The sequence below is a fragment of the Petaurus breviceps genome, unplaced genomic scaffold (assembly GCF_028583685.1).
Source record: "Petaurus breviceps papuanus isolate PSGF00001 unplaced genomic scaffold, PetGlider_PUasm1.0 90822, whole genome shotgun sequence".
Taxonomy (NCBI): Eukaryota; Metazoa; Chordata; class Mammalia; order Diprotodontia; family Petauridae; genus Petaurus; species Petaurus breviceps.
The window spans coordinates 2109033-2128048 of NW_027187351.1; the positions used below are offsets into that span (position 1 = coordinate 2109033).

Genomic DNA, 19016 nt, shown 5'->3' on the forward strand with positions numbered 1-19016 from the left:
ATATATATATATATATATATATATATATATATATATATATATATATAATCTTAGGAGAGAAAGATTGGTAGAAAGAAGAGAAAAGCTGTTTTCTACCAAGAATAAAACAGGAATAAATAGGCCTACAACTGCTATCATTGAGACTCTGCATAGATATTGTGGAGACTTGTTTGACTTTGAAAGATTGTAAGAGTTTAGGTGGGATTACCAAGTGTACTTGGGAGTTTGGAACACCTACATTATATCTGCCCCAAGGAATGTGTGACACAGAGAAGACACTAAGCCGCTGAATGAGTGGCTAAGTAAAAGACAATGAAATCTAGCTGCAAAAGACTATGGGAAAGAGTGGGTAAATTATAACTATAAAGAAGAAATGTATAGGACCTGTAGAAAGGAGAGAAGAATTCCTTCCTGCTCATAAAGGAGGGAAGGGAAAGAATAAAAAATGGTTTTGAAAATATGTATTTCTAGAACAATAGAAATATTGAAGCATATAAGTATATAAGAATGTCAAGAAAGAAACCAGCTCAAGGATAGGAAAAGAGAAGAGAGAAGCAAAGAAATGGGATAATTTTCCTTTATTATGTCTGTAAGAAGCTGAAATATAATTATTTGTGGATATTCTTTGGACTTTTTGATGGAAAAATAATTATGTATACATATATGTGTATATGCATCAGATAGATACCGGTGTACTTTATACAATTTTTATAACAAAAACATTTGTCTAATTCTTTGGTCTTTTATTTTTTAAAATTTGTTAATTTTAAACATTTTTTTATAATTTCTAGTTCCAAATTCTTTCCCTCCCTTTCACCTCTTCTCCAGCTACTGAGAAGGCAAACAATTATGATAGCAATTATACATGTGAAATCATGCAAAGCAAATTTCCATATTAGTCATATTGCAAAAGAAAAGCCAAAAAAGCAAAGTAAGAAAATCATACTTCAGTTTGTACTCAGAGTTCATCAGTTCTTTAGTGGTATTTTTGGGTCAAAGGGTATGCACAGTTTTATAGCCCTTTGGGTATAGTTCCAAATTGTTCTTCATAATTGTTCTTCATCTAGACCACTTCATAACTCTTTCAGCAGTTCATTAGTGTACCTATTTTCCCTTACCCTGTGTGGCATCTGTCATTTCTGATAGGTGTGAGGTAGTACTTCAGAGTTGTTTTAATTTGCATTTCTCTAATCTATAATATGATTATAGTTAGCTTTGATTTCTTCTTTTGAAAACTGCTTGTTCATATCCATTGACCATTTATTGATTGGGAAATAGCTCTTATCAATTCTCTACATAGTTGAGAAATGAGACCATTATCAGAGAAACTTGCTGTAATTGTTTTAAATATCATTTCATTGTCTATGGTACCTTTTAGCAAAATGTAGTTTCCCTGATTAACTCCTTTAATTAAGTCTATTTTTTTTTGCTTTTTCTGAAATCATGATTTGATTTGTCTGAATCATGGTTGATACCCAACTTTTTTTTTTTTTGCTTCATCTGAAGCATGTTAGATTCTGCTCCAACTCTTTATTTTAGCTCTGTGTCTTTCTATTTAAAATGTATCTCTTAGAAATATTGTTAGACCCTGTTTTCTTTTTTTTTTTTTTAAAGCAATAGGGGTTAAGTAACTTGCTCAAGGTTACGCGGCCAGGTGTTTCTGGGTGGGTACTAAGTGTCTGAGCCTGGGATTCGATCTCCAGGTCTTCTCAACACTGGAGCCGGTGCTCTTACTCGCTATGCTACCTGGCCGCCCCTGGGACCCTGTTTTCTAATCTGTTCTACTATCTATTTCCATTCTATGGTTGAGCATATCCTTCACATTCACATTATGATTACTATTCATTCATTTCTTCTGTTTCTTCTTTTCTCTCTCTTTTTATTGTCTGTCATCAAAAGTTTATTTTGCTTCTAACCATTGTTTCCCTTAATCCAACCTCCCTTTTGTCACCCTCCCCTCTTTTTTATCCTCTTTCTCTCCTATTTCTTTATTGGGTAAGATAGATTTCTATGCACAGTTGAGTATGTATATGTATTCATCCTCTTTGAATCATTTCTGATGTGAGTGAGATTCAAGCATTGTGTACCCACCACTCCATTTTCCCTTCCACTGTAAAAACTCTTTCTTACACACCTCCTATATGTGAGAAAATTTTCTCTCTTCTGCTTATCCCTTCTCCCAGTGTACCCTCTTTCTCCCTTCTTCACTTTTTTTTTGGAGATCATTTCAACATAATCAACTTACCTTCATGTCTTTGGTCTATGTTAACTCCCTTTAACTGCCCTAATAAAAATAAGGTTTTTAGCAGTTACATAAATCATCTTCCCCTGTAGAGATGCAAACAATTAGCCTTATTGAGTCTTTTCTGATTTCTCTTTGATTTTTATACTTTTTATACTTTTCTCAGGTCTTGTGTTTGAATGTCAGATTTTTTTATCCAGGTCTGATCTTTTTATCAGGAATGCTTGAAAGTCTTCTATTTAATTAAGTACTCATTTTCACCTGAAGGATTATACTTAATTTTTCTGGGTAGGTTATTCTTGATTGTAATCCTAGCTCCTTCATTTACAGAGTATCATATTCCAAGCCCTCTGGTCCTTTAATGTAGAAGCTGATAAATCTTGTGTAATCCAGACTGCTGCTGCATGAGATTTGAATTGTTTCTTTCTGGCTGCTTAAAGTATTTTCTTTTTGACTTGGGAACTCTAGAATTTGACTGTGATATTCATGGGAATTTTCATTTTGGGATTTTTTTTTTTTGCTTTTTTTGGAGGGGCAGTTGGGGTTAAGTGACTTGCCCAAAGTCACATGGCTAGTAAGTGTTAAGTATCTGAACTCAGGTGTTAAGTATTTAAACTCAGGTCCTCTTGACTCCAGGGCCAGTGCTCTATTCACTGCACCACCTAGCTGCCCCTGGGATTTCTTTTAGGAAGTGATTGGTGGATTCTTTCAGTTTCTGTTTTACTCTCTGGATCTGTGACATTGGGTCAATTTTTTCTTGATAATTTCTTGAAATATGATTTTTATACCCTATTTTTTATTTTTAATCAGGCTTTCTGCTAGTCCAGTTATTCTTAAATTATTTCTCCTTAATCTATTTTCCTGAATCAGTTGCTTTTCTGATGAAAAAGGTCACATTTTCTTTCTTTTTTATTCTTTTGACTTTGTTTTATTGTTTCTTGGTGTCTTATGGAGTCATTAGCTTCCACTGGTTCCATTCTAGTTTTTAGGGATTTTTTTTAGTGAGCTTTTGTACATCTTTTTCTGTTTGGCCATTTATGCTTTTTAAGGAGTTTTTCTTTTTCCCCAACAAAATTCTCAGGATTTTTGTTTCCATTTTATCATTTGATCAATTCTGTTTTTTAAGGTGTTTTTTTAAAAATATTTTTATGCCTCTTTTACTGAGTAGTTAATTCTATTTTCATAATTTTCTTGCATCATTCTCATTTCTTTTCCCAATTTTTTCTCTATCATTCTTATCTTTTTTGAGCTCTTCTAGAAATTTTGTTGGGCTTGTGTCCAGTATCAGGGTTTTTTTTTTTTTGAGACTTTGGTGTGTGTGTGTGTGTGTGTGTGTGTACATATGTTGTCTTCTTTGGAGTTTTTATTTTAGTCCCCTCTACAATAGTAGCTTTTTGCAGTCAAGTTATTTTTGGGTTGCTGTTGTTTGCCTATTTTCCCAGCTGAATTTTTGACTTTGGCCTTTGTGTCAAAGTTGGGCTCTTTTCACCTGAAGATGGGAAGGCACTATTCCAAGTTTTCAACTTTTTTATGTTGCACTTTCAGAACTAGTTCTGGGAGTCTGCAAGCTTCAGTACTTCCAGGTTGGTGTGATCCAGGGAGAGATGTGGTCACTGTTCTCATGGTTTTTTTTTTTACCAGGAAGGGCCTCTGCTCCCCTATAGCAGCAAGTACTAGCCTTGGCCTTGGAACTCTGACCAGGTTTCCTATTCTGTTTCCACTGCAAGTTCTAGTACCCCTTTTGGCCCTGGGACTCTGACCAGAGCCCTTGTTTCCTTGTGACCAACCACAAGCACTCCTCTTTGCCCTGATGATGATTAAAAATTGCATATGGGCAATAGAATTGTCATTCAGTGCCGACTGTGACCAGAGCCCTTGTTTCCTTGTGACCAACCACAAGCACTCCTCTTTGCCTTGATGATGATTAAAAATTGCATATGGGCAATAGAATTGTCATTCAGTGCCAACAATACCCATTGCCATCAATGGCTCCCCTGTAATCTTTCTGATCATTTATCTGATTCCATTACCATGTCTAGGCTGAGGGCTCCTAAAGTTGCTGCTGCTTCTACAGCTACTGCTGCTGCTAACCTGTGTGTGCTCTGGAGAGGCCTCCACCTCAGTGTTACAGACCACTCCTACAGAGTGTTACAAAACTCCCAAGTTTTCCTAGGATGGACAAATGTCTCACTCTGATGATTTAAGGCATTATTTTAAAGTTGTTTGGAGGAAATTGTTGAGAGAGTTCAGCTGGATTGCTGCCTCTAATCTGCTATATTGGGTCTCCTCCCCTCCACCTCCTTTCCACTACCCCATTTGATCTTTTAAAGAAAAAAAAAAGGTAAGTGGTTAACTTTCCAAATGGTTAAAATTCAACTTTCTCTTAAGGCAAGAGAATACAGTAGTTGATCCTTTGATCTCTTCTGATTCCATGATCTAGTACTTCTTTTTTGAAAGGCTTTACAAAAGGAAAAATGCTTTTTCTAGAGGGAGGAAGGAGTACATTCTGTTCTATTCATACATTCTAGTTTTCAGAAGATTTAAAATTAATATTAACATTTTAATGAGTTATTTTTAGTAGTACCTACTCATACTCTTGGAGTGTAGTTGTTAGCCAAGATGGCTATACTGATATCATGCCATATTGATATTAAGCATTTATTTTCTAATGTTATTTAGTAGTTCAAATGAAACCTGGTTTTGAGTCATTTGACTCAGTCTCTTTTCCTGTTCATAGTTTTTCTTATGCCCGTTACCTCTTTGTCCCAAGAAGGTGCTCTGATAGGCATTTTAGTTCTTATTCTGCCTATAAATGTATACATACATACATACATACATACACACATTTTATATATACACTTAATTTATATATGTGTGTGTGTGTGTGTACATATATATCCCCAAATTAATTTAGTGGAAGCACTAAAACATTTGTACTCTTAAAATTTTTAACAGAAGCCTGTGTTTTCACCATTAAAAAAATTAATCGGGCAGGATGTCTTTAATCAATAGACAAGTCAACTGGGTCACACAAAAGACCAAATAATGGTGTTGTAACTTTAAAAAATTCTCTGACTTTTGCCTGCCTTTTATAAGCGTGAAAAAAAAATCAAAAGCAGTAAAAACTTATATTATTTCTGTCAGTAGCCCTTTTCATAAAATGTTGTGAAAACAATCTCTCTAAGAAGGAAGCGACATACTGAGCAACAAGCCTCAATTTCAGGAAGTTCATTTTTTCCCTTGGCTTCCAGCCCAGTGCCATCAGAACTAATTAAAAACAGAGCCACGCTGGTATGAGGCTCAGTGTTTGGGCTTTTCAATAACAGAGTAGCAAACCAGGGGGATGTCTAATGAGAATAGTTTCTGAGTTTGTTTTGTAGCATTGGGCAACTATGTCAATTACTGGAACTGCAGCTCAGGGCCAGCACCCATGCTGAGATGTGAAAGAATGTTATTGCAGTGCAGATTGAGCGACTGCTTTGATACATGTGATATGCATGTCACTTGGATGCCGTTGCTGTGCCTTGGCTCTTGACTGAATCAGAAGAGGCTGGTGCCACCTTGCTCCTCTTCTCTGAGGCCAGATCAAATGTCACAGGGCCTGGATTTCATCTAGATCCCTAGTTAGGCTGCAGTCAAATAATAAATAAAGTCTGGATTTGGGTAGGAATAATAATAACACCTTGTGGTTTTAGAGCACTTTTAAGGTTAAATCAGTTGATCAACAAGCATTTATTAAGTGTGTTGTAGAGCACTGTGGTAGCAGCTAAGAGGCACAGTGCATAGAGCACAGGGTCTGGGTTCAGGAAGACTTGAGTTCAAATTTGGTCTCAGACATTTACTAGCTGCGTAATCCTGGGCAAGTCACTTCACCTGTTTGCTTCAGTTTCTTCATCTGTAAAATGAGCTGGAGAAGGAATAGCAAACTACTTCAATATCTTTGCCAAGAAATCCACCAATGGGTTATAAGGCATCAGACATGACTGAACAACAACAGGGTATTTTGGTAGGTGCTAAAGATAAAAAGGCGTTATCAATTCCAGTCTCCAAGGAGTTTACACTCTAGTAGACCAGGAGTTCCTAATTTTCTTTTTGTGTTATAGCTTATTTGAAAGTCTTGTGAAACCTTCTCATAATAATGTTTTTAAATGCATAAAATAAAACATATAGGATTACACAGGAAACCAATTATATTGAAATACAGTCATTGAAATATATTTCTAAAAAGTTTACAGACCCCAAGTTTACAACTCTTGTACAAGGGGTATGCAACAGATAAGCAAATATTCAATGAATACAAAATAAATAGTGAATTAGAGAGGGATACTAATAATTGAGGAAATGAGGAAAGGCTCTTGAAGGAGATACCTCTTTAGATGGCTCAGTGAATAGAGCACTGGGCCTAGAACCAGGAAGACCTGAGTTCAAATTTGATCAAAGACACTGGTTGTATGATCCTGGGTAAGTCATTTAACTTCTGTTTGCCTTAATCCACTGGAGAGGAAAATGGCAAATCGTTACAATATCTTTGCTAAGAAAACCCCTTGGACAGTATCAATAAAGGACTTCACAGATACAGATGTGAGGAGGAAAAATATTCTGTACATGGGGGAAAACTTTTGCAAAAGCATAGAGTTGAAAGAAAGCATGTTATGTATGTAGCTAGCAGAGCATGTTGGCTGGAATATAAAGTATATGAAGGGGGAGTAGTGTGGAATTGGGCTGCAAGGGTACACTGGAGTCACATGGTAAAGAACTTTAAATGCCGGATGTCAACATCTTAGGTGTCAGTGAACTTAAATGGATTGGAATGAATAAATTTAATTCAGATGATCACTACATATAAAACCATGGGCGATATTCCTTTAGAAGAAATGGAGTATCCCTCATGGTTAATAAAAGGGGGAGAAAAGTACTATTTGGGTATAATCTCAAACATGAGTGAATGCTGTCTGTTTGAATTCAAGGTAAATCATTCAGCATCACAGTAATACAAGTCTATGCTCCAAATCCTGAAGTTGAAGAGGCCAAAGTTGATCAGTTCTATGAAGACCTACAACCTCTTCTAGAAATAACACCAAAAAAGATGTCACATTTATCATAGGGGATTAGAATGATAAACTAGGAAATCAAGAGATAATTAGAATAACAGGCAATTTTTGGAGTATAAAATGAATCAGGGCAGAGACTAATGGAGTTTTTGTCAAGATTAACCCCCTGGTCATAACAAACTCTCTTTTTCAACAATCCAAAAGGTGATTCTACACATTCTACCATGACCAGATGGTCAATATAGAAATTAGATTTATATACTTTGCAGTCAAAGGTAGAGAAGCTTTGTACAGCCACTTAAAACAAAATCTAGAGCTGACTGTGACTCAGATGGTGAGCTTATTATTGCAAAATTCAGACTTAAATTGAAGAGAGGAGGGAAAATCATAAGACCACCTAAATAACATCCCTTACCAGCATGAAGTAGAAGTAATGAATAGATTCAAGGGATTAGATCTAGTAGATAGAGTGCCTGAAGAACTATGAGCAGAAGTTTGCAATATTATACAGGAGGCAGCAACAAAAACATTTTAAAGAAAAAGAAGAGCAAGAAGGCAAAATGGTTGTCTAAGGAGGCGTTACAACTAGTTGAGGAAAGAAGGAAAGGGAAAGGGAAAGGAGAAAGGGAAAGATATACCTAATTAAATGTAGAATTCCAGAGAATAGCTATAAAAAATAAGATCTTTCTTAAATGAGCAATGCAAAGAAATAGAAGAAAACAATAGACTGGGAAAAACAAGAAACCCTTCAAGAAAATTAGAGATATTAAGGGAATAGTTCCTGCAAAGATGGACAGGATAAAAGACAAAACATGTAGGGATTTAACAGAAGTAGAAGAGATTAAGAAGGCAATAATATGAAGAAGACCTACACAAGAAAGATTTTAACATCACTGGTAACCACAATGGTGTGGTTACTGATCCAGAGCCAGACAACCTGGAGAATGAAGTCAAGTCGACTTTAGGAAGCATTGTTAACAGTACGACTAGTGGAAGTGATGGATTTCCAGCTGAGCAATTTAAAACCCTAAAAGATGGTGCTGTTAAAGTGCTACTTAATATGCCAGCAAATTTGGAAAACAAAAGTGGTCACTGGATTAGAAATGATCAGTTTATGTCCCAGTCCTAAAGAAGGGCAATTCCAAGGAATGTTCAAAATACCAAACAATTGTACTTGTTTCACAAGCCAACAAGGTTATGCTTGAGATTCTGCAAGCTAAGCTTCAGTTAAACATGAACCAAGAATGACCAGAAAAGCAGGTTGGTTTTCAGGGAGGCAGAAGAACTAGAGACCAAATTGTAACATTCTCTGGATTATGGAAAAAGCAAGGAAGTTCCAGAAAAATTTCTACTTTTGCTTCATTGTCTGTACTAAATAAAGCTTTTGACTATATAGATCATAAGAAAATGTGGAAAGTCCTCAAAGAGATGGCAATACCTGGTGTCTTACTTCTTTCTGGAAGAGCCTGTGTATGGGCCAAAAAGCAACAGAGTCAAACATGGAAAAATTGATTGGTTTAAGATTAGAAAAGGAGTACAAGGCTGTATATTGTCACCATGTTTAATATATATGCAGAATACATCATATAAAATGCCAGGCTTATGAATCAAAAACTGAAATTAATGTTTTCAGGAGAAATATGAACAATCTCAGATATGCAGATTATACCACTCTGATGTCAGGAAGTAAAGAGGATTTAAGAAGCCTCTTGATATGGGTGAAAGAGGAGAGTGTAAAAGCTGATTTGAAACTCAACATCAAAAAGCTAAGATTGTGGTAAGCTGGTTCCATCACTTCCTAGAAAATAGAGGGAGAAGAAATGGAAGCAGTGTTAGATGTTATATTTTTGGGTTCAGTGATCCCTGCAAATGTAAGCTGCAGCTATGAAATTAAAAGATGCTTGCTTCTTTGAAGGAAAGCTATGGCAAATCTGAACAACATGCTAAAAAGCAGGGATATCACCTTGTTAACAAAAGTCTACATAGTCAAAGCTATAGTTTTTCCAGCAGCAATGTATAACTGGGAGAGTTGGTCTATAAGGAAAGCTGAGCACTGAAGAATTGATGCTTTTGAATTGTGGTGCTAGAGAAGACTTTTGAGAGCCCTTGGACAGTAAGGAGGTCAAATTACTCAATACTTACACTAATTCAGGCTGTTCACTGGAAGGTCAAATACTGCAGCTTAAATACATTTTGGCCATGTTAATGAGAAGACAAGACTCATTGGAAAAGGCCTTGATGTTGGGAAAGTTTGAAGGCGAAAGGAAAAGAGGATGACAGAAGATGAGATGGATAGTTAGTATAGAAATATTGAACATGAACTTGGACAGACTTCAAGAGATAGTGGAGGGTAGAAGGGTCTGCCATGTTATTGTTCATGAGGTTAAGAAGAATTGGACATGACTGAACAATTGAATAGCAGCAACAATTGTGTGGAAGATGGATTGGAGAGGGGAGGCAGACCAATCAGGTTTTTTTTTTTGGAGTAGTTCAGACAAGAAGTGATAAAGGTCTGAACTAGGATGGTTGTAATATAAATAAAAGGGGACAAATGTGAAAGAGATAAAAGTAGAATTAGCAAATTTTGGTAACTGTTGGAATTTTGTCTGTGGGGAAATAAGAATGAAGAGTCAAATTTAATCAAGTTTAGCTTTAACTTGGGGATTTGGGTGTCCTCCCTAGAAATAGGGAAATTAGGAGGAAGGCTAGATTTAGAAGTAAAGATTTTGTTTTGGACATATTGAGTATGAGATGCCTATGGGACATGTAGCTGCAGATGTCCAGGTGGCAGTAAAAGATATTCAGCTGTAACTAAAGAGGGAGATGAGGGCTGAGTATGTGGATTTGGGGGTCCCCTACATAGAAATGATAAATTGAATCCATGAGAACTAATAGGATCACAGAAAGAAAGTTAGGAGATAGGATGCAGATAACAATTCAGCAAAGGAGACTAATAAGGATTAGTCTGATACAGGGGAAGAGAACCATAACAGAGAAGTATCATGAAAACCCAAGACAGAATCTAGAATAGGAATTGACAAACTATGCCCTGAGGCCCTGTACCTGTGGGTTTGTTGTTGTTTGTTTTGTTTTTTAGTACAACCCAAGCTAAGAATGTTTTTTATGTTTTTAAATATAATAAAATTTATTTTAAAATGTAAAAACCATTTTTAGCTCTGCTGAGCTGGATTTGGCACACAGGCCATAATTTGTGAACCCTTGTTTTTGAAGGATGGAATTATCAGCAGTGTCTTATGTTGTTGAGAGGTCAAGAAGGATGAGGACAGGAGTAAGAAGACTCAGAAAAGGCCACTGGATTTAGAAATAAAGAGATCATTGTTGACTTTGCTGAGAGCAGTGCCTGTTGAGTGGTGGGGTCAGAAGTAAAATTAGGAGTGAGAGAGGAGTGGCAGGTGTGAATGTTCAGATAATGAGTATGTATATAGTTTTGCCTAGGTTTACAAAGTACTTTTATAACATTACCCTGTGAGGTAGGTAGTGTCTATATTATTAACCCCATTTTACAGATGAGGAAGGAGGGGTTAAGTGAGGCTTAGAGGGGTTAAGTGACTTTGCCTGAGGTCCTATAGCTATTAAGCTATTATTATAGCTCTTTCTGGATTTCTTTCCAATATACTAGGCAACTTTTAGAAAGGCTTTAACTTATAAGATCATCATGGGATAGGGTGAAGGGGTGAGAATGAGAGAGAACTAACCTATGGATGCATGCTCAGTACTAAATGAGAGAGATGAAGAAGGTGAGTCTGTGAGCGAAGCAAAGTGAAGCCCTGGAGAATTCAATTCTAATCCAGTTTTTCATATATGTGTGTGTGTGTGTGTGTGTGTGTGTGTGTGTGTCTGTATGGTGTGTGTGTTTATAATGCTGTATATTATATATATACAGCATGTACATACATGTATGTTCACATATATATATAGAGAGTATATACATATATGTGTATATACACATATATACAATATATATCTACATTCAAATGGATATATTCCTTTTGATTCATCACTAAATTAACCATACGGGAATTTTTTTTTTTACTCTAGTATCTTTACTTTCTATCTTTCTCCTCTTGTCTCTCAAAAAAAGATGGTTTTTATTTTTCTATACCATTAATTTCAGGATATATCTTTTTTCCTTCCCTAATAAGCCATCTCTTTAGCAAAGATTAAAAAGAAAAAGGATAGTTCAGCAAAACCAACCAACTCATTGTATCTGACAATATTATACACCTGTAGTCCCACCCCTCTTTTCAATTAAGTGAGGGAAATATATTTTCTCAACTCTTCTCAAGGGATCCTTTGGTTGTTAAATTATGCAGCATTCAGATTCATTTTATTGTTCTTTCTGTTTACAATGTTGTAGACATTATGTATAGTGCTTTCCTGGATCTTTTTACTTTTCTTTGTGTCAATTCACATAAGACTTTTTGTGCTTCTTTGAATTCTTTATATTTAATTTTTTAGAGTGCAGCAATGTTCCATTATATTTGCAGAGCACAGCTTGTCTAATCATTCCTCACCTGATGGGCACCTAATTTGTTTCCAGTTCTTTGTTATCACAAAAAAGTGTTACACTGAATATTTTATTATATATGGGGATTTTTTTTTTAACCTTTCTCTCTTTGGAATATAAACCTATCATTGGTACATTGGGATATCTGGGTCAAAGATCTTGAACTTTTATTCACTTTTAAAAATAAGAATTCAAAATTACTTTCCAATTAACAGTTCCAGCAGTGTATGAACAATAAAATTTCTTCCAATGCTCAAATTCTTTGACCTCTGTGATCTCTCCAACATTGATTATTCCTGTCCTTTGTTATGTTTGCCAACTTGGTGGGTTTGAGGTGAAATTTCAGATTTGTTTTAATGTTCATTTCTCTTATCATTGTGATTTAAATCAATTTTTATATGACTGTAAATGATTTACAATTCTTTGGAGAACTGACTGTTTATATCCTTTGACCATATTCCTTCCTTTGAAAAAAAATTATTGAATCTTTGAAACATTATAGAAATTTCCCCGCTAGTAAACATTCCTTTAAAACAAAGAAGTGCGATTGCTAAAACAATTAAAAAAATGACCATATCAGGCAGTGTATGCAATATCTTGCCCATGTAGTCTACTGCCACTCTACCTAAAAGAAAGAAAAGCCTCTCCTCTTTATTAGGAAGATACTGGTCAGCTTCTTTTTAGGGTTTAGTTTTCATTATTGTAGTTATTGTCTAATTGCTTTCCTAATTCTTCTTTCTTCCTTAGTTCATGCAACTTTCTGTATTTCAGTATTTCTTGAGGTAAGATTTATGGATTCTGCCTTTCAGTCAAACCAGTTTATCCACGTTTTCTTGGACATGGCATTTCCCTCCCTTTTCGTTCCTTTGTACAGGCTATCATCCAATTCTGGAATGATTTTCTTCACCTCGGTCTTCCTTTAAATTCATCTGAGTTATCGCTTGCAACAACCTATTTTTATTCTTCTCAGCTGCCATTGCTTTTCCTGGGATATTATCCTATATTTATTTTATTTTTAATTTTTCATGTATATATTGTTTTCTTCCAGTAGAGTATAAGCTCCTTGAAGGCAGGGACTGTTTTGTTTTTGTTTCCCCAACACCTACCCGGTGCTTGGTCATATACTAGATGCTTACTAAGTATTTGTTGAATGAATTTCTAGCTTTTGACAGACCTAGCAGTTTAGATAGGCTATCTAGGATATATATTAATGTCACCAACCTGGACAACTAATACCTAGGGTTATTGCATTGATAGCATCCACATTTTCTCTTCCCTTGTACATTTTCCCCACTTTACCCCATTTCTACTATACCTGCATTCCTGACATGTATCAGAAATGGAGGTGGGATTTTAACATAAGTAGCAAACTAGATGGCCAGTGTTATAATTTTCTGCTCCTACTAACATAGAAATACTAGTGAAATATATTTAAAAAAGAAAATTTTATTTTGTTATTTGTCATTTTTCTTAACATCTATTCATTTTAAAAATAGTTATTGAGTGCGTAACACCCTGGAACTAGATGGATACAGAGATTACTAAAATGTGGTTCTCTAATAATTTATTATCTAGTAGAAAAAAATAAAATGTGTAATTAACTAATAGATAACTAATGCGAGATAGAATAAGTGCCATAAGAAATTAAACAGGTAGAATGGGAATTCCACAAGAGTGAAAACATTCAACTAGATGGATCGGGGAAGATTCACAAAAGAGAAGAACCCTACCAATATATATTATAGAGTTATATAAGATGTACCTAAAGTGTATCTATAAGCCTGTGACTTCAGTCCTATAATAAAATAAACAAAACACTATGATTCCTAAACCAAATGTGAAATTTAAGAAAGGAAAATTTTTATTAACAACAGTATTAATGATAATTTCTACTTTCCCTAGACCATTTTGCGATTTAACATCTTGGTGTCAAGTAGCAAAATCACCATAGATAATGAGGAAAGAACCTGCATTTTTAAAAAGCTTATCTGGTATGTCTCATAGAGGCATGGAGATACACTATACTCTTGAAGTCTCTGCCAGTAGAACACAAGCGCTGCAAGGTCCTACTAAGTTAGAAAAGCTTTGAGTAATGGCCTCCTGCCAGACTGAACGTTGTTTTCCTAGAACCTGCCTAGCTAAGTTTGAAGAGGCATCACCAGAGAGTAGATTGGTGAAAGCCATGTTTTTGGCCATAGCAGCTCATTAAATTGTCTTAGGTATGGAGGACTTGTGATCTCTGTGGGTAGACATAGAAACCACACAGATGAAATCATGGATCTTTGAAGTCTGAAAGTAAGTACATAGCTCAGTCTGATTACCAGAATAGCATTCGTTTTAAATTAGAAGTGGAAACTACTAATATTATGAAGTTAACTCTCCTAGTCTGGGTTTTGTATCTTTTGTGTTGTTAGTCTGTATCATGTAGGTCTGGCTTTCTCAGATCCATCTCTATACAAAAGGAAATTTAGGAGTTCAGTGTTTTCTTAGTACAATAACAGATTACAATCTTGAAAATAACTGCTCTACCTTCTCTTTGTGTTCTTTAAATGTCTATTGACACATCCTAGGAATAAGACAGTTTGACCTAGATGGACTCAGTGCTTTAATGTATCTTAGTAACACAAAGACAGACAAACAAGGTTCCCCTTAACAGAGATTTAAAAACCAAAATGTGGTAAAAAAAAAAAAAAGCATTGGTAATTCGAAGAATCAGAAAGCCAGAAATCAACAAAAGTTATGGTGGTAGCATTTCCATAACATTTCAGTCTGGTTTCTTTGTATCTATGGGCCCTATGAACTAAGACCAACTAAGATCAATGAAGAAATGAAGAAAACATAGTATGATTTCTTAGTTTCTCTAGATTTAAGCAGAATCTGATTCTGTTAATCTACTTTTTCCCCCAGGAATTATTCCTCTGAAAGAAGGTGAACTTTTGTGCTATATTGACTCAGTATTTAAAACAGAAACTTATACTATCAATACAAAAAAAATCCTATTTATGTTATGCCAATGAATCACAGGTGTTTTTTTTTTTTAATAGACTTGGTTATTTATTTATTTATTTATTTTTGGCTCTAGGACGTACTTTATTGTCAGGTTGACCATGGCCCCAGGGGCTGGGGCAGGGGGCCCCCAGGGCCAGGGAGGCAAGGACAGAGGTGGTCAGGGCTGTTTGGAGCTGGGCCAGAGGCGGCTAGTAAGAGAACTAAAGAAAAGGCTCTTTTTGGTGGACTTGGCCAGGCCAGTCATTCGCTGCTACTCATCCTGTTGCAATCGAGATTGCCGCTGTTTGAAGGCCTCCAGAGAGTCTTCCTCTTGGGCATAGTTTTCAAAGACTGTCCAGACATTCTCCACTCCATTCAGGGCAATGGTCTTGAGGAAGGCAGACAGGTCGAGCAGGGTCGGGTCATCAAAGTTCCCATCCCAGGGTCTCAGGACCACACCGTTGTTAGGCTGAAGCTGAAGGCCTCCTTCTTACAGTCAACCACGACCACACTCACTGGGTCTCTGGTTCAGGCAGGAGATGTCCTTGATGTGGTGCCCATCCATGTAGCGTGTAGCATCCCGGAAAAGGCGGTAGGATATAAAGCCGTGGGGGTCCACACTGTCAATGAGGGGAAAGGCTGTCATGCCAGTCTCCGAGGTGAAGATCACAATCTCATAGAGTGGGGCCAGCTGCTGAAAAAGGGTCTCGATGCCTGGACGCTTCTTGAACCGCCAACCTGTGGCCAGCGACCACGGGGTGCAGCAGGACGCCTGTCAGCTCCAGGACAAGCGTATACGGGGGCTGGTAATATGGCTCTCGCAGAGGGTCCGGGAGGAGGCAAGGGCTGGTGGGCTCAATGATCATCTGTTGATAATCCTTAAAATACTTGTATGTCCGCAGGAGCTGCTGAACCAACACCAGCTCATTGTCAAACTCGTCTGGAATCTTCACACCATTCTCATCCACAGAGTTGATTCCAAAAACATAAATTATGCTCACGCCCCTCTCCCCCCCCCCCAAGCCCCGAGGAGCCCTGCCACCCAGATTGCCAGCTTCTTGGCATAGTTGGGGCCCCGCTGTTGCTGTTGCTGCGGCTGCGGCTGCGGCTGCAGCTTGCGATGTGTGGGCAAAGGTAAGTCTTGAATATGGCTCTGTCCTGGGCCTCGCGGCGGTGTCACCATCATCGGCGCGCACAAAGACCTGGGCAAGGGCAGGAGCCCGAGCTGGGGCCGCAGCCGCAGCCAGTGCCCATCTTGCCACCGAGGCCGCCATCTTGCTCAGACGCTACAGCCGCCGCCGCCCGGTTATTTTTTTTTTAATGAAATAGGCAGATGAGAACTGAAGAAACTATCTGGTTATATCACACAGGATGCAATTATAATATCTTTTTTTCAATAATATAAAAATACTTTGCTTTAACCAATTCTTGGTTAGCAGAGTCACAAAAGAGTTGTTTTCATTTCAATAGGACTTTGAACTAGCAAAGATAATAATTGGCAATATGTGGAGTATGGATATTATATGTTTTTATGAAATTAAAGTCCAAACTTCTGGGCTTAACTTGTAACAGTGTACATACGTGTTATTTTCATGGTCAAAGATTTCTCTCAAGAAGGAAAATTTTGAAAACAAATGTTTCCAAAATTATTTTAAGAGAGATAAAAGTGGGCAAATTAGAATGGACCATGAAATACGACTTGGGCATATACTAGAAGCATCCAGTTGGGACCCTGGTTTATTGTTTGGACTACATTAAAGTGACTCTTGACTAATTGGACAGAACAAATGCACTGGTTTCTGTCTAATTTGCCTTTGAGCACAGTGCTAGCAAGAGAGGCAAAAAACCCCCAAACTTTAATCATCTTCCCCATATTATTAATTATTAGGGAGGATTTCCTTCCTTCACATATATATGTATATGTACATGTATGTGTACATGTACATGTATATGTGCATGTGTATAAAGGTTCTTTGAAAATATCAATAATACCATATCTATAGTCATGCTATCTTCATTCATATACAGCATTCATATACACATACCTACACACATATATATCACATATTTATACATATACAACACATACATATCATATTATATGGCTGTGCTACAGTGGAGTAGCCTCACTTACCATATTTGAACTAAAGTCTGTGCTAAATTTCAGTAAAATCAGTCCATAGTTAAATATGTCTTTGGGGATGGCAGAGGCAGAAATGACCTATATTATTATTTTATTCTAATAATACACATAGTGTTCCTTTCTAAATGTGAGTGAGAAATGCTAATATTACAGGCCATCAATTAAACTCTACCATTTGGTTATTTATGCTTTGTTAATCTGTCTCTTGAAGGCAGTGCTTTCTCAGACCAGTTTCTATGAAACAGGGAGCCTAAACATAATAAATACCTTTTTAGACCTCTGGAGTAGAGTTGCTAACAACAAACATGTAAAAATGCTCAAAATCACTATAGTTAGAGAAATATAATTTTTTTTGCTTAGTTATATTTTTGTATTCTTTATTTTTCATTTTCAAATACTTTATTAACTTCTGATTTACATCATTCATATCCACCAGATTTTGAGTTACACATTTTCTCCCCATTTTTCCTCTACCCACCGCCCCAAAATAACAGTCCCACAGTATATCCCCTCCTCCAATCTGCTCTCTCCCATATCTTCTCTCATACCCCCTTTGACGTTTTCAGTAGGGCATGGTGTATCTCTATGCCCCAGTGCCTGTATATTTTATTTCCCAATTACATGTAAAATAATATTATTAATAGTATGTATATATATGTATATCTAAACATTTGATTTTAAAACTTTGAATTCCAGATTCATTCCCTTCCTCCCTTGTTACCCGCCCATACTGGAAAGATAAGCAGTTCAGTATAGGTTGTACATGTGTAGCTTATGCAAAACATTAACATAGTTGATATAATGTAAAAGACTATCTATATTTCCTTGCCTCCTATCCCACCTTCCACTAGTTCTCTACTTTGACCCTGTCTCTTTTTAAAAGTGGGTGCTTCCAACTTCCCTCCTCCCCAGCCTGCCCTCCATTCCATCATCCCTCCTCTCATCCCCTTCCCCCCTACTCTCCTGTAGGGTGAGATACCCTATTTAGTGTGTATTTCATTCCCTCCCTGAGCCAGATTCCATGAGAATAAGGTTGACCCATTCCCTTTTGCCTTCCTATTCTTCCCCTCCATTGTAACCATTTTCCCTTGCCTCTTCTATATGAGATAGTTTACCCATTCTGTCTCTCCCCATCTCCTCTCTTATATTCCTCTATTACCTCTTGATTTCACTTTTTAAGTATCATCCCTTCCTAGATAGATAGGTTGTTTGTCCTCTATCTATGTCTACCTGTAAACATATACATACACATTCACATATGTATTCATATACCTCTGATATAGACATATATAAATATATATACATATATATTTATATATATTCCCTTCAACTATTTTCATACTGACAAAAGTTTCATCAGTTACAATTATTGGTTTTCCATGTAGGAATGTTAATAGTTCAACTTTGATAAGTTCCTTATGGTTTCTTTTCCTGTTTACCTTCTTATGCTTCTCATGCTTCTTTTATCTGAATGTCAAATTTTCTATTCAACTCTGGTTTTTTCATCAAGAATGCTTGAAATTCCACTGAATGACAATATTTTCCCCTGAAACATGATACTCAGTTTTGCTGGTTAGGTGACTCTTGGTTTTAATCCCAGCTCCTTTGCCCTCCGGAATATCATATTCCAAGCCCTTTGATCCCTCAGTGTAGAAGCTGCCAGATCCTGGGTTATACTGATTGTATTTCCACAATATTCAAATTGTATCTTCCTGGCTGCTTGTAATATTCTCTCCTTGATCTGGGAATTTTGGAACCTGGCTATAATATTCCTAGAAGTTTTCTTTTTGGGATCTTTTTCAGGTGGTGATTGGTGGATTCTTTCAAGCTCTATTTTGCCCTCTGGTTCTAAAACATCAGGGCAGTTTTCCTTGTGAATTTCTTGGAGGATGATTCTATGTTCTTACTTTGATCATGGCTTTCAGGTAGTTCAATAATTTTTAAATTATCTCTCCTGGATCTATTTTCCAGGTCAGTGGTTTTTCCCATGAGATATTTCACATTCCTTCTATTCTTTCATTTGTTTGTATCTGTTTAATAGCATCTTGATTTCTCATGAAGTCA

The 19016-nt window shown here is 36.6% G+C and overlaps 1 pseudogene; it reads right to left on the bottom strand.

The window, feature by feature from the left end:
- Window positions 1–14877: 14877 nt before the first annotated feature.
- On the bottom strand, window positions 14878–16048 carry LOC138148130 (mitochondrial import inner membrane translocase subunit TIM50 pseudogene; annotated as a pseudogene).
- Window positions 16049–19016: the final 2968 nt, after the last annotated feature.